Raw genomic sequence first — 14,761 nt, forward strand, 5'->3', positions numbered from 1 at the left:
TTCGACATCATGTAACGGTTTCCGTCACAAAACAATATTATTATTAATATTCTTGTCAGTCTCCTTATTCCCGAAGTTATTCTTTTTTTCTTGTATTTTATGTCACCAAGTAAACAGTTTGAATCAGCAAGACCCCCGGTTATTGTCCGGGATTGCTCACACTAAAAGCTCTAATTCACTTTCTAATTCAGCTTTTATTCTACCATTACTGATGTAATTTTCGACCATCGCAGGTTGTTGAGTCACACTTGTTTATGACAAATTGGAAGCGGGCGTGTTATTTGTGACAGCGTTAATAGAAAATTGCCTTAGAGATTTAACGGACCCTTTCTAACTGGCTTTGCTTTTCATCAGTTTCCTTTTCTTAGATGGGTTGCCTTTACCACTACCGAGGAACTCCATCTACCCTCTGTATGGTAACCCTCTGGAATATCAGAAGGAGCCTAACAGGTGCTACACATTGTCCAGTGTTGATTTGGGCAACGTGTAGCACCTATCAAGGGCGTTCAGCTCCCTTGAGCATTACACATACTCGCATACCTAAATACATACAGCACAGTATTCCCAAATGGTCACCCACCTGGTACTGGCCAGGCTCAATGTTGTTTAACGTTGGTCACATAACGATAACTGGTGTGTGAACGTGATTATTCCTTTATATTATAAATCTAAACAATATTAACCTCCAAAGATTGATATGCCAGATTGTAATGCATTTAATGATATTTTCTAATAACTTACTCAACGTTTCTTTTTCTAAACTTCTTTTTTTTTTCTATACTTTAATAACAGAAAATGCATGCTTAAATATGCCTTATTAAGTTATATTTGAAAAACATTCCATTTTAATCTTTCTAATTAGTGGTAAATTTTAATTAACTGAACAAGCAATATTCCCCTCTCTCTCTCTCTCTCTCTCTCTCTCTCTCTTTCTCTCTCTCTCTCTCTTAACTATCTATTTTTCACTTCTTCTCACTCCGTGTTGATTCAATTATCTCTACAATTATATAAATGTAACTTTGTCTTAGTATGTGTGTGTGTGTGTGTGTGTGTGTGTGTGTGTGTTCTTTCCTTATAGATCCTGGAATGGCTGAACAGATTTTCTTTAAAAGTTACAGAAGTTTAGTGCATAAGTCTGGGAGTGATCTTAATTAAGTTTTGTCTCAGAATACCCCCCGATAATTATCGATAATCAAAACCGTTATTTTAATTTATCTATCATCGGTAAAGCCATTTTTCCATGTCGTCGCTTAGCAACAATGATAAATCAACGGGCCATGAAAATTCTACTGTGGGTAAGTTGATAGTGTGTTTTTTTTTGTTGTTTTTTTTTTTTTTTGCATGACGTGGTTTGTAAGTTCAAACTCGGCACCTAAATTTCTTAATTTTTTTCATTAACTGCAAAGAATTTTATAAGACTGAAAATTGACGTGTTTTTTCTTGTTTTTTGCTTTGTTTTTTTGTTTGTTTGTTTGTTTTGTTTTGTTTTTTTGTTTTTGTTTTTTGCATGACGTGGTCTGTAGGTTAAAACTCCACATGTAAATTTCGTAATGTTTGTTTTTTCGTTAATTGGAAAGAAGTTTATATTAAATAATTTTATAAAAAACAGTAGGATCTCTAGAGTGCAATGTAGAATAACATATTTTGCATTAAGTTACTGCATGGAGGCATGTGAAGCTTCCTCCCGGACGATTTCACGGATTTCGATGATAAAAATATAGGAGCGTGAAATATTCGTTGATCATCATTCAATCCCGGGCAACGTCAGGTCTCCCAGATAGTTTTCTTATAAGTCTTAATGTCCGTGGAAGCATTTATAGACAAAGTGACTCTCTTTTTTAGCTCTCGCATCTAATTAACGTATGTGCGTCCGTACACACCATAAACACGCATATACATTCAATAACAAAATAAATCTTTTTACTTCTATATAACAATATTAAAGAGTTATATTACTTCTATGTGAGAATAACAAAGAGTAATACTATTTTTAAATGAGAATATTAGAGTAATATTACTTGCATATATAATGATATAGTGTAATATTTACTAGAAAATAATATAGTGTAATACTACTTTCATATAAAATAACAAAGAGTAATATTACTTCTAAGAATAATAAACTGTAATATTACTTTTATATAAAACTAGCAGATTACCCAGCGTTGCCTTGTCTAACTTAACAGAAATAATGAAAAATTTGAATTAAAATGGTCAGTAGTAGACAGGGGGAGGAAGGACAGCCCCGGGAAATCAAAAAGGTGCAATCTATGTTTATTGGAAGCCTTCTACATAGTGAATTCCAAAGAGGAAATTTGGAATAAAAGACTTGATGCCATACAGGGATGTCTTCACATGAATAGATTTCTGCTATCACGCCTTAAATGTAACTGAGCTATAACTTTTTACAACAATAAGGATCATCGGATGCTAGGATTAAATTTTAATGTAGAATTAAATAGCTAGAACTGTTATAATCTAAATGAAAGATCCAAATCTAACATGCGAATATGGTTTCTATTATTCTAAACCGGGTAAGAAATATAAATAAAGTATAAAGCTCATCTAAAAATGGAATTTTTCTCCATAACGGTGAGCATTTTTGTATTCAGTTGTAGCAATATTGACCGTGAAATAAGTGATACCCTCTTCAAATCAATAAAACAACTTAACAATTAAACTATTTTTTATTAAAAATTAAATTAGCAATTTGGGGGCTGAAAATTAGTTTAATTGATTTTGTCATCTGACATCTTAAGTTGGTAGAATCCATGCTGATTTACTTATTTTCTTACTTTACTCCCTGTTCTAAATGTTTTTACCCATAAATGCAGGAGTAGACATCTTCTCATCGGAGTGAAACACATTTGTAGTTAGTGGGTGGTTTTGCTGTCAGAATAATAATTAGTGGATATATAATGTTTTATTTAGATACCCAAGAATACAACACACGAATTATAAGACATGAGCAGCATAAGTGATTAATAACAGATGTGGGTTAAACCCATGGGTAAAAACCAGTTGTTTAAGATTAAAAACATAATTTATATCCTTAATTTGTTAAATAAGCAATCGTAGCACGTTATGGATCTGTCTGATTAAATTAATTATTAAATCACAGACACCTTCTAGTAATCAATGAATCGAAAACATCAAACGGCCTGACTTATCTCCCTTTAGCTGCATCAGGAAATAAAAATCAACCAGTTTTCAACAGAATTAACTAGTAGCAATTAACAACATAATTGGATTATCTCCCTTCATAATTGTCTTTAGAAACGATATGAAAACATTCAAGTAGAATGACAATAAATTTTAAAACATTAAATAATAATAGATTAGAAAACCTCACTCGAAATATTGTACAAGGATTTATATATACAATACAGCCTTTTTATTTATTCTCATATTCAATTAAACTTTAAACCTAAAATGGTCTTTAATCTAAGTACTACAATAACGATAATCTGTAAACATTACTTGCCACTAATACGAAACTAAAATTAACCATAACGTTATTGCAAGGTTGTTACGGCCATACTATAAATATAGAAATAAAAATTAAAAAACTCTTTGTATAAAAAAATTAATTATTGGAAAATAAAGAAACAGCGAGATCTAATTTAGGAACTCAACGAATGGGATTTTAAAAAAAAAAATTTTTTAATGGCTTAGGGTTTTTCTGTGAACATTCTCATGACTCTGTTCTTAAATAAAGATACGAAAATTAGGCGATATATTAATATTTAAATGGGCTTTTGCCGTAACTACAGCAAAGATAAATGTTTCTCACATTCTTTTCCCGTTAAGGGAATTTTTCTTTTTTCTTTCTCTTCAAAAATGCTCTATTGTCAAAAGTGTGTTTATTCATAAAGTCTGAAGAAATGCTGGTTTCCAGGACAGAGGTTCTCTGGGCCATGATAGATGCCGCGAAGGATGCAATCTAGGGCCAGCAGCTGGTTGACACAGAGCATCCTTCACTGAACAATTTATTTTACAAATGTGAGGGCAGAGTCCCTGTTTACATCCACCCTTCCTTTTACAGGGCACTCAAACTAACCTTTCCCCTGGACGTGGGAAGCGTGGCCAAGAATGGATCACCCTCAGCTGAATTACTGAACAAGCCTGTCACGTCCTCACCCCCGGGGATTTCAGGTCCGTGTGTGACACTGAATAAGGTAGGTGACCATAGCTTTAAACTTGGCTACTTATAATCTGAGGGGCATCAGATGTCGAAACAAGGCCGCACGCGTGCTGAGAGATCTGGTGTACCTCAAGGTAGATATTGCCGCTATACAGGAGACCCACTTTATTTGTGACGGGGATTGTCAGGTGCTGGTGAGCGACTATGATGTTTACTCAGCATATAGCAATACTTATAGCCGTGGAATCTCTTTGCTAGTAAATCGCACCCTATCAGTGTTGGTGAATGTTGTTCACGCAGACGAGGACGGGCGGGCGATTGTCGTCGATGTTGCCATTAATAGCAGTGTGTTTCGGATAGTCGCAGTTTATGCACCTATTTCCGCTGTGGAGAGGGCTTCCTTCTTTCGATGGGTGGAGGGCTTTATAGATGATCCAGGGAGGGTAGACTTAATGGGTGATTGGAATGCCATCCTTGATCCCAAGATAGATAAGATCGGGGGGACTAGCGGGTTGGTGTAGTGATAGCAGTCTGTCTGACCTAATAGCTTCGTGCAACCTGGTCGATAGATTTCGCATGGATCACCCGGGACGGGAGATGTGGACGTGGAATCCTAATACGCCTTCCCATCCAAGTACTTACTTGGATCGGATGTTAGTTAGAAGAGACGATGTAGATTTCCTATCTTTCCCCACATTGCACTTGTTAGGACACTCGGACCATAAACTAGTTATGGCCCATCTGAACTTGAGCTCTAGGCCTAAACTGGCCGGATACTGAAAGTTCAACAGCACCTTGTTGGAGCTGGAGGACTACCGGTTGAAGGTTACAGAGATAATCCAACGGGCATTAGTGGGGGCGGTTACTGGGAGTAAGTGGTGGGTTAGTCTCAAGGCTAAGATTAGACGCTTCTTGGTCCAGTACAGCCAACGCCTCGTGCTAGATAAGGCTAAGGCCAAGAAGCGTATAGACAATAGGCTGACCCGGGCGGTGGAGGGGGGACCCCCTAGAGATAGCACTAGCTAAACAAGACCTAAACTGCTTGGCTAGCGAGCGGTATGAGGGCCAGATAGTTAGGGCTAGGCTAATGAAAGTCTCGAACGAGGCTGTTAATGTAAACGCTGTCGAGCGTAATCTGATCTAAGGTGCGGCTTGGACAGGTACATTTGAAAAGTAAACGACCTGGAAGGGCACGCCCTCATGTCGACGCGGGAGATTTGCAAGGGGTTTAGAAGGCATTTATCGGAGCGCTTCACCCAACTACCCAGACTCAGGGTCAAAGAGTTTGGCAGCTATTTGGCCGACTCGCCCTGCCTCATGGCGACTCGAGCAGCTAACTGTGATGGTCTTGTTGCGGAACATTAGATCATTACTGCGTTGAAGCAGGTCGGCTGCAACAAGTCCCCGGGGCTTGATAGTCTACCTTACGAATTCTACTTGAGGCTGTCGCCCATGTTGGTCCCTATTCTGAAGGATATGTTCAACCATTGGTTTGTTTAGGGCTCCATCCCTGGGAAGGTGACCAAAGGAGTGATCACATTGCTGAGGAAAGGTCAACAGCATGGTGGGGAGGAAGATTTAGACGATTTCAGGCCCTTGACTCTACTAAACACAGAGTTTGGCCAAGGTTCTTGCGAATCGGTTACAGGTTGTCATCACTGACTTGGTCGAACCAGACCAGAGCTATGCTGTGAAGGGGAGATCGATTCAGGACAATCTTCATCTGATACGCATGATCATAGAGGAGACAGAAGACGACGCCGAGGCCGCGCTGATCAGTTTGGATCAGTCCAAGGCTTTCAATAGGGTGGATCATCGGTTCTTGGGATCTGTGCTGGAGGCCGCCGGATTTAATCCGGACTTCCGCAAGTGGATCTCTGTACTGTATGACAGGCCGATGGTAGCGGTGCAGATCAATGGTCAGCTGTCAGAGTCTTTCGCCGTGTCCCGGTCGGTTTGACAGGGTTGTCCACTGTCGCCTTACTTGTACGTCCTGGCGTTGGAACCGCTCCCTCGCAAGTTAAGGGACGAGGCGACTACACCAGTCCTGCGCGAGATAGCTCTCCCTGGAGGCACAGAGCCCTTACTAGCAATGCACTAGGCAATTTTATTTTTTGTATATTTTTTCTAGATTCCCAACTCCCCAACACGAACTGTTTCTCTTCCAAATTCAAGAACTTTTTATTTTCCAATGAATTGAACTTTTTTCACATGCACACACACATTTTAATAATAATTAAAAAAAAACAAAAAAACAAAAAAATTTACACACACACACACGCACACACACACACACACACACACACACACACACACAGAAATTGTAAATATATTTTTTTTTGCAAAAACGCTAGGGTTTTCATTAGTTAGTTTAGAGTGAATGAAGTATTGTGGTAAATGTTGCCAGTCAAGAGTAAAGTCGCCAAAGACTCCATTTTCACTTAAGTAACAAAGACCATGCAACACCCCCCACCCCACTTCTTCTATGGCCTTGTGCCTAAGTTTGTTTACAAATGTCAATTTTTTGCTTTTATTTTTTTAATTTCTCATTATTTAATTGTAATTTTTTTATTACGGAAATAAACTATATAAACAAGATCAAAGTGTAGTATCTGTTCCGGCAGATAATACAAGCAAAGACCATATGTGGGGTAACCCCACATATAAGACCTTGGTCAATGTAGGGGAAACCCCTTATACCAATTGTCACTATCCAGCTCCCCTACATCCTAGGGAGCTGATCCCCATTTCCCCTTCACTCCTCACGTTAAAAATCGGCCTTGTGTCTAATTTGCTCAGTGGGGGAGCAAATAAATACCCTTTCGGCCAAGATCAAAGTGTAGTATCTGCCGGAGTAGATACTGCAAGAAAAGACCATATGTGGGGGCAGCCCCACATATAAGACCTTGGTCAATGTAAGAGCAACGCTTCATGGTCGGGGAGCAAATAAATACCAACCCTTCATACCAATAATAACTATCCAGCTCCCCTACTCCCCGGGGAGTTGGTTTCCATTTCACCATAACTCCTTACATTAAAAATCGGCCTTGTGCCTAATTTTCTCAGTGGGGGAGCAAATAAATACCAATACTTCATACCAATAATAACTGTCCAGCTCCCCTACTCCCCGGGGAGCTGGTCCCAATTTACCCTTCACTCCTCACATTAAAAATCGGCCTTGTGCATAATTTGCTTGGTGGGGGAGCAAATAAATACCAACACCACATATAAGACCTTCCTCAATGAAGGGGTAACCCTTCATACAAATTGTCACTATCCAGCTCCCCTACTCCCCGGGGAGCTGATCCTATTTCCCTCGGTGGGAAACAAATAAATACCAACCCCACATAAAAGACCTTGATCAATGTAGGGACAACCCTTCACACCAATTGTCACTATCCATTTCCCCTACTCCCTGGGGAGTTGGTCCCCATTTCCCCTTTACTTCTCACATTAAAAATCGGCTTTGTGCTTAATTTGCTCGGTGGGGAGGAAAAAAACTCTTTTCTGGCCTTTTGGCCAAAATTAAATTATAGGTTCTGTTTCGGCAGATACTGCAAGCAAGTGGGGGGCAACCCCACATATAAAGCCTTGGTAAATGTAGGAGGAACCCTTCATACTAATTGTAACTATTCAGCTCCACTACTCCCCGCGGAGTTGGTCCCCATTTTCCCTTCACTCCTCACATTACAAATCGGCCTTGTGCCTAATGTGCTCGGTGCGGGAGCAAATAGATAACCCTTTTCTTTGCCTTTTGACCAAAATCAAAGTGTAGTATCTGTTCCGGCAGATACTACAAGCAAAGACCATATGTGGGGACGACCCCACATATAAGACATTGATCAATGTAGGCGCAACCCTCCATAGCAATTGTCACTATCCAGCTCCCCTACTCCCCGGGGAATTGGTACCCATTTTCCCTTCACTGCTCACGTTAAAAAATCGGCCTTGTGCCTTATTTGCTCGGTGGGGGAGCAAATAAATACCAACCCCACATACAAGACCTTGGTCAATGTACGGGCAACCCATCATACCGATTGTAACTATCCAGCTCCTCTACTCCCCGGGGAGTAGGTCCCCATTTCCCCTTCACTCCCCACATTTAAAATCGCCCTTGTACATAATTTGTCCGTTGGGGGAAGCAAATAAATACCCACCCTTCTTACCAATTGTCACTATCAAGCTCCCATACTCCTCGGGGAGCTGGTCCCCATTTCCCCTTCACTCCTTACATTAAAAATCGGCCTTGTGCCTAATTTGCAAGGTTGGGGAGGAAATAAATACCAACTCCACATATAAGACCTTGGTCAATGTAAGGGCAATCCTTCATACCAATTGTCACTATCAAGCTCCCCTACTCCCCTAGGAGTTGGTCACCATTTCCCCCTTCACTCCTCACATTAAAAATCGGCCTTGATCCTAATTTTCTAGGTTGGGAAGCAAATAAATATCAACCCCACATACAGGACCTTGGTCAATGTAGGGGCAACCCTTCATACCTATTGTCACTATCCAGCTCCCCTACTCTTAGGGGAGTTGGTCCCCATTTCTCCTTCATTCTTCACATTAAAAATCGGCCTTGTGCCTAATTTGCTCAGTGTGAGATCAAATAAATACAACCCCCACATATAAGACCTTGGTCAATGTAGGGAAAACCCTTGATACCAATTGTAACTATCCAGCTCTCCTACTCACGGGGAGTTGGTCCCCATTTCCCCTTCACTCCTCACATTTAAAATCGGCCTTGTGCCTAATTTGTTCGGTGGGGGTGGGCAAATAAATACGAAACCCACATATAAGACTTTGGTCAATGTAGGGGCAACCGTTCATACCAATTGTCACTATCCAGCTCTCCTACTCCCGTACTCCCCGGGGAGTTGGTCCTCATTTCCCCTTCATTCCTCCCACAAAATTCGGCCTTGTGCCTAATTTGCTCGGTGGGGGGGTAAATAAATACCCCTTTCTTGGCCTTTTGGCCAAGATCAACGTGTAGTATCTGTTTCAGCAGATACTGCAAGCAAAGACCATGTGTTGGGGCAGCCCCACATATAAGACTTTAGTCAATGTAGGGGCAACCCTTCATACCAATTGTCACTATCCAGCTCCTTTACTCACCGAGGAGTTGGTCCCCATTTCCCCTTCACTCATCACATTAAAAATCGGTCTTGTGCCTAATTTGCTCGGTGGTGGAGCAAATAAATACCCTTTTCTTGGCCTTTTGGCCAAGATCAAAGTGTAGTATCTGTTTTTACTTCATTCTATACTTATGTTTGTAACTTGGTGATATAAAGTGGAGGATTAATTTTCTGTATTAATTTAATGTAAAATGATCACCCGTTTTACAATCAGTCAGTCTCAAGCCATTCAAGTTATTCTCCAGATCATTCGAGTTGTTTTTGAAGAATTCCAGTTATTTTTTTAAGCATTCAAGTCATTATTAAGGTCATTCAGTTCATTCTTAAGTTCATTAAAGTCATTTTATGTCATTTACTTTTTATTTATTTAAGTCATTTCAGCCCTTTTTTCGGTCATTTTAGTTTATCTTTAAGAATTTCATGTCAATCCTACATTCACGCATTCATTCATTACACGAGAGCGCGCGGCTATCGGCCTTGTTATTATGAAGATTTATTTTCATAGCAAACTATGTTTGGACTGTTTATTCTGATAATAATAGACGATTGATAATGTGATCGCTGATTATAATAAGCAAAAAAAAAACTGTTATAACTGAAGTAGCAACGAAAACAGAACTTCAGATCTCCCTCCGCATTTTTTCATCTCACTCAATGCCTGAAAGTTAATGGCGATCATTTTGTTGTATCATATACTGGAATCGTAATACCCGATAGATAAGGCAAACATTAACTATTAATAAATAATGCAAAAATAAAAACATACATTTTAAAAAAGAAAGAACAAACAACGCCTTTATTTTTATTTTTATTTTTTTTCCAGATATTCTGTAACCAATCCTAGACCACCACTACCTTAATGTATCACTTCGTAGACATGCGCGCTGACAGAAAGCTGAAACTCTTTATTCCATATTATAAATAACCGTTTCGGCTACTGAGACTCGAAATAAACCCTGATGACACAGAAGTGTGTTATCTCTACTTAGTTTCTTTGGCGGCCAATGGGTGGCGCTTGTTAATCAACTTTATCCTTTCAAACTAGTAGACGAATAAAGATAACGGAGTAAGTATACTTTACCTTAATTATAGCTGTCTATGTTACTAAGCTAACGACGACGCAATCCAACATGGCGACCAATAACGGGAGCTTGAACTGGACTAACACTTTTTAATCTCCCGACAAAAGGAGGGTGGGCCTGTAAATTCACCCTAGTCCGTTCGTCCGTTCGTCTGTCCGCACTTTTCTCAATAACTATGCCCTGGAAATTTTTGAAATTTTGCACAAACATTAAACATGATATGAGTGAAAAAATGTAACAGAACGATTTTCCTGGAAAACTCCGGTTGCCCCCCCCCCCCCCAAGGTGCCTTTCGGGTTAAAATGGTTAAAATTGAAACATTTGTGCTTATTAAAAAAATGATGCCTTGGATTTTTATAAAACTTTCTGAAAAGTTGTAATTAACTGATTTCTATATAATTTTGTTTGTCTATACTTCGCGATAACTCTTGAAGGTGGGCCAGGGATTCTTTAAGGGCTAATAAAAACACTCAATTTGTGGGTCTATTTTACCATATTTGTCCAAAATTTTGCGTGTATGTCTATTTAGCATTTTTGCATGGTGTTGAACTCAAATTGAAATACTTTAAGGCCTTAGGGGCTTTGGGGACTAAATGAGGAGGGGGGGCAAATGATGGACTTAGTCATTTTTTTTTTTTTTTTTGAATGGTGCAGAACTCAAATTTACATAAGTTAAGGCCTAAAACTGCACCATTTGTTCATTTTCACCAGGATTTGACGTCCCCTCGGGAATTTTGGGGTTAAATGGGGGCAATGCTGAACTTACTCATTTTTTTAATGCCTCGTTGACTGTGCATGCTTCACTTGTTTTACTCATTTATCCCTAATGAGGCATATTGCTATTTAGACTTAAGAAATTACTATATAGAACAATGTCAACAGGTACACTATGAGTTGCAAAGCAAGAAGTCTGTTCGCGTCACATTTAAATTTTAACATGTTAGTATAGTCAGGTAAGTAAGAAACAGGCAGGATATTCCAAGTTTAGTAGTTCGAGGATAGAAGGTATTCGGATGGAAAAAGTTTTGGTATCTAGGGGCCTCTACAGTGAAGTGGTGAGATTTTGCTGATAATCGGGTTAATCGGATGTATTTATGGTGAGTGGACACAATTGCTACAAATTCGTCAGAGCACATTACATTAAAGTAAAACAGACACAGGGATGCAACATTTCGACGATGTGACAGAGGTTGGAGTTGGTTGATAATGTGGGACATTAGATTGGAGGCGCTTTATGAACGTAGTTTAAACGAGAGAGAGAGAAAGGAGGGGAGACTAATGTCAGATGCACCAGCCCAGATGTGATAACAATATTCCGTGCGTATGCGATTAGTGGTTTTGTAAAGATATCGGATGCTGTCAAGTGTAAGTGCATTTCTAGCACGGTAGAGGGAGTCCACCTTCTTTTCAGCAGCCTTAGCTTACTTTTAAATGATTATTAGACTTTGACCCGTTGAGACACAACCAATACTACTGTCTATTTCATTTTGATTTCATTTGAAATTTCATTTTACATGGACAATATAGAAATAAAGAATACAATTATTTTGCTCTCTAATTTAATACATATTTTCGGTTTGGTTTAACACACTATTTAAATTAGCTATAAAGAGAGAATCACTCTTGCGCTAGATGCTCACAAAGACATTAAAACCTATTACAGACCTGTTAAATACATAAATTGCTAAATTAGAAGTGGTAATTGTTCACTTTATTAAAAATTACATCTAATTAGTATAATTAAAATTATTTTTTCACAAACACAACTCAATCCCCAAACTAAAGCATATGTTGGTATGAGATTGTGCATGGGGGGGGGCTTAGAGAAACAAGCATTAATGAACTCAGTCTTGGAGATTCGAATCTCATGACCAGCAGGACCCTATACAGATCATTGCGTAAGCATGAACACTAATGCCTGTAGGTATAAAATAATAATTATTATTTAATTATAATTATTAAACCCATTTAAGATTATATAAGGATGGGCACTGCCTGCGGAATTATAACTAAAGCAGTCAACTAGCGCATATGTAATATTCACGACTTGTGCTCGTTCGAACACTCTAGATTGTCTAATGTATCCGCCCAAATTCGCCGTTTAATAGTTCTTAATTCCTTTCATTCCCGTGGCAATTGTTTGGTGGCCCTGAGATAGAGGCTTAGCAAATGGAGTAAATGGTGTCCCTGGCTGGGTTTGAATCTCATCACTGGCAGGAATTGTCACCCTTATACTGATGATTGCGTAAGTATGAAACATTTGTGTGTGTAGGCATAAAAATATTTACGGTTTATATATATATATATATATATATATATATATATATATATATATATATATATATAATGGCCTTCTAGCCGCACTGATGAGCTGTGATACAGCGAAGCAGTACTGTATTTGGATGACTATTATGCTCCTTATCTTGAGTTGAGCATACTGGAAAGTGATACTTGATATACCATTGGCATATTAAGCGATGTTCTTTAAGTAAACAAATCGAGCTAAGGTATTAAGACGATGTCAAAACACCGTGAATTCACTGCCCACAAAGCAGCTGTCGATTGACATAATGGCTTAAAACATTGACTGTCGTACGGGTGGTCGGGTTTCGATCATGGCTTGAGGTAGTTGCCTGTCTAGCCGCACTGATGAGCTGTGATACAACGAAACAGTACTGTATGTGTATTACTATATATATATATATATATATATATATATATATATATATATATATATATAAATTTTACATAAGCACTAATCAGCATGTTTCAGTCCTCTGGTATTTAGTAACTAGAGCACCGAAACATGCTCATGACTGTGTAGCAACACATTATTACTTATGTAAAAACAAATTGAAAATATACCTTGTTCTATTTCGGTATTGAGCACTCTTATATTAACCTCATAATATTTCACTGGTTACCTTACCTCTGGAAAATAACAACCTCAAATGGCTTGAGGTAGTTGCCTCTCTAGTCGCACTGATCAGCTGTAATACATGTATGTGGATGACTCTCTCTCTCTCTCTCTCTCTATATATATATATATATATATATATATATGTGTGTGTGTGTGTGTGTGTGTGTGTGTGTGTGTGTGTATTTTGGCAGCAAGTCATAATTCAAACACGTCTGATTGTAACACGACTGAGTTCTTTTTTCCGATTTTGTTGGATAACTTTTCAATTCGCCGAGCTATCTTTTTTATTTATTTCGATTAACATGTATATTATGGCGCCCAGTATTTGTTGTTCGGCCATATTTTTCTCAATCGCTTTTAATCGGTACATCCGATCGTCGTCTGGAGCAATTGTTGTTGTTGTTGTTATTTTCTTATTGAGGTTTGGCGTATTTATAGTTAGTTCTAATTTTTTATATACATTAGTTATAAATGTGGGTGCACGACAGGTACAGGCGAATTATTTTGATTTTCTTATTTTATATTTTATTTATTTATTGTTAGTTGTTAAATACTGTTAACGGCTAACACTAATTAAATAACTTAATAAATAAAATATAAAATAAGAAGATAATAATATTAAATTAAATAATTCGCCCCTGCCCATCCTGCGCCCACCTTTACAACCAATATATATATATATATATATATATATATATATATATATAAATATATATAATAGAATTAACTATAAATACACCAAGCCTCAATAAGAAAATGGCAACAACAACAATCGCTTCTGACGACGATCAGATGTACCGGAAAAAAGAAGTATTCAGCTGTGTTCAATCAGATGTGCTTGAATATGTATATCGCAATGACGGACTTTGTATGACTTTACATTTTGGCGGAATGCTATAGAATGGTACAGGTATGAAAGGTTATCTCTATGATGACGATGCATTAATTTTTGTAAACTCTGGTGAGAGAAATTTAGAAACAAAAATGAACACAAATAACATCAATTCTTCAGAAATATTTATCTAAAATTAACCACAGATAAAAACTATAAAAAAGTGAATTCAATAACAAGAAAAAATATTACAACGAAACATTAGCCAGATCGCGAATATAGAAGTGAAATAAATTACGTTAAGGATAAATCTGGTAAACAACGTTGGGGGGAAGGTCTTAGAAAAATAAGACCATCCCATATTATATCATATAACATCGCTATGGGTAATCCTAAACAAAAAAAAAATAGGAAACGCACACGAATATCACACCAACGTTGAATAATAGAAAACAAACCTAGCGTAGAAATCCAATATGGTTTAATTTGCTTTACAGTTTACAAACCCAGAGGAACATACCGAAGAAGTATTATCAGATCCTTGAAAGAAACTTCCCTCGGAGTAGTAACATTAGAAATATTATCAACAAAAACAACACAACGAAATTGACTTTTTCAACCGCTATCAATTTAGCTACACCTATAATA

General features: G+C 38.0%; 2 pseudogenes; both read left to right on the forward strand.

Moving 5' to 3' along the window:
- The first annotated feature begins 9,099 nt into the window (after positions 1-9,099).
- LOC145280615 (U2 spliceosomal RNA) lies at positions 9,100-9,225 on the forward strand (annotated as a pseudogene).
- Positions 9,226-9,345: 120 nt separating this feature from the next.
- Positions 9,346-9,494, forward strand: LOC145280562 (U2 spliceosomal RNA; annotated as a pseudogene).
- The last annotated feature ends 5,267 nt before the right edge of the window (positions 9,495-14,761 follow it).

This window comes from Euprymna scolopes, chromosome 7, assembly GCF_053919585.1.
Source record: "Euprymna scolopes isolate OS-2025 chromosome 7, ASM5391958v1, whole genome shotgun sequence".
Classification (NCBI taxonomy): Eukaryota; Metazoa; Mollusca; class Cephalopoda; order Sepiida; family Sepiolidae; genus Euprymna; species Euprymna scolopes.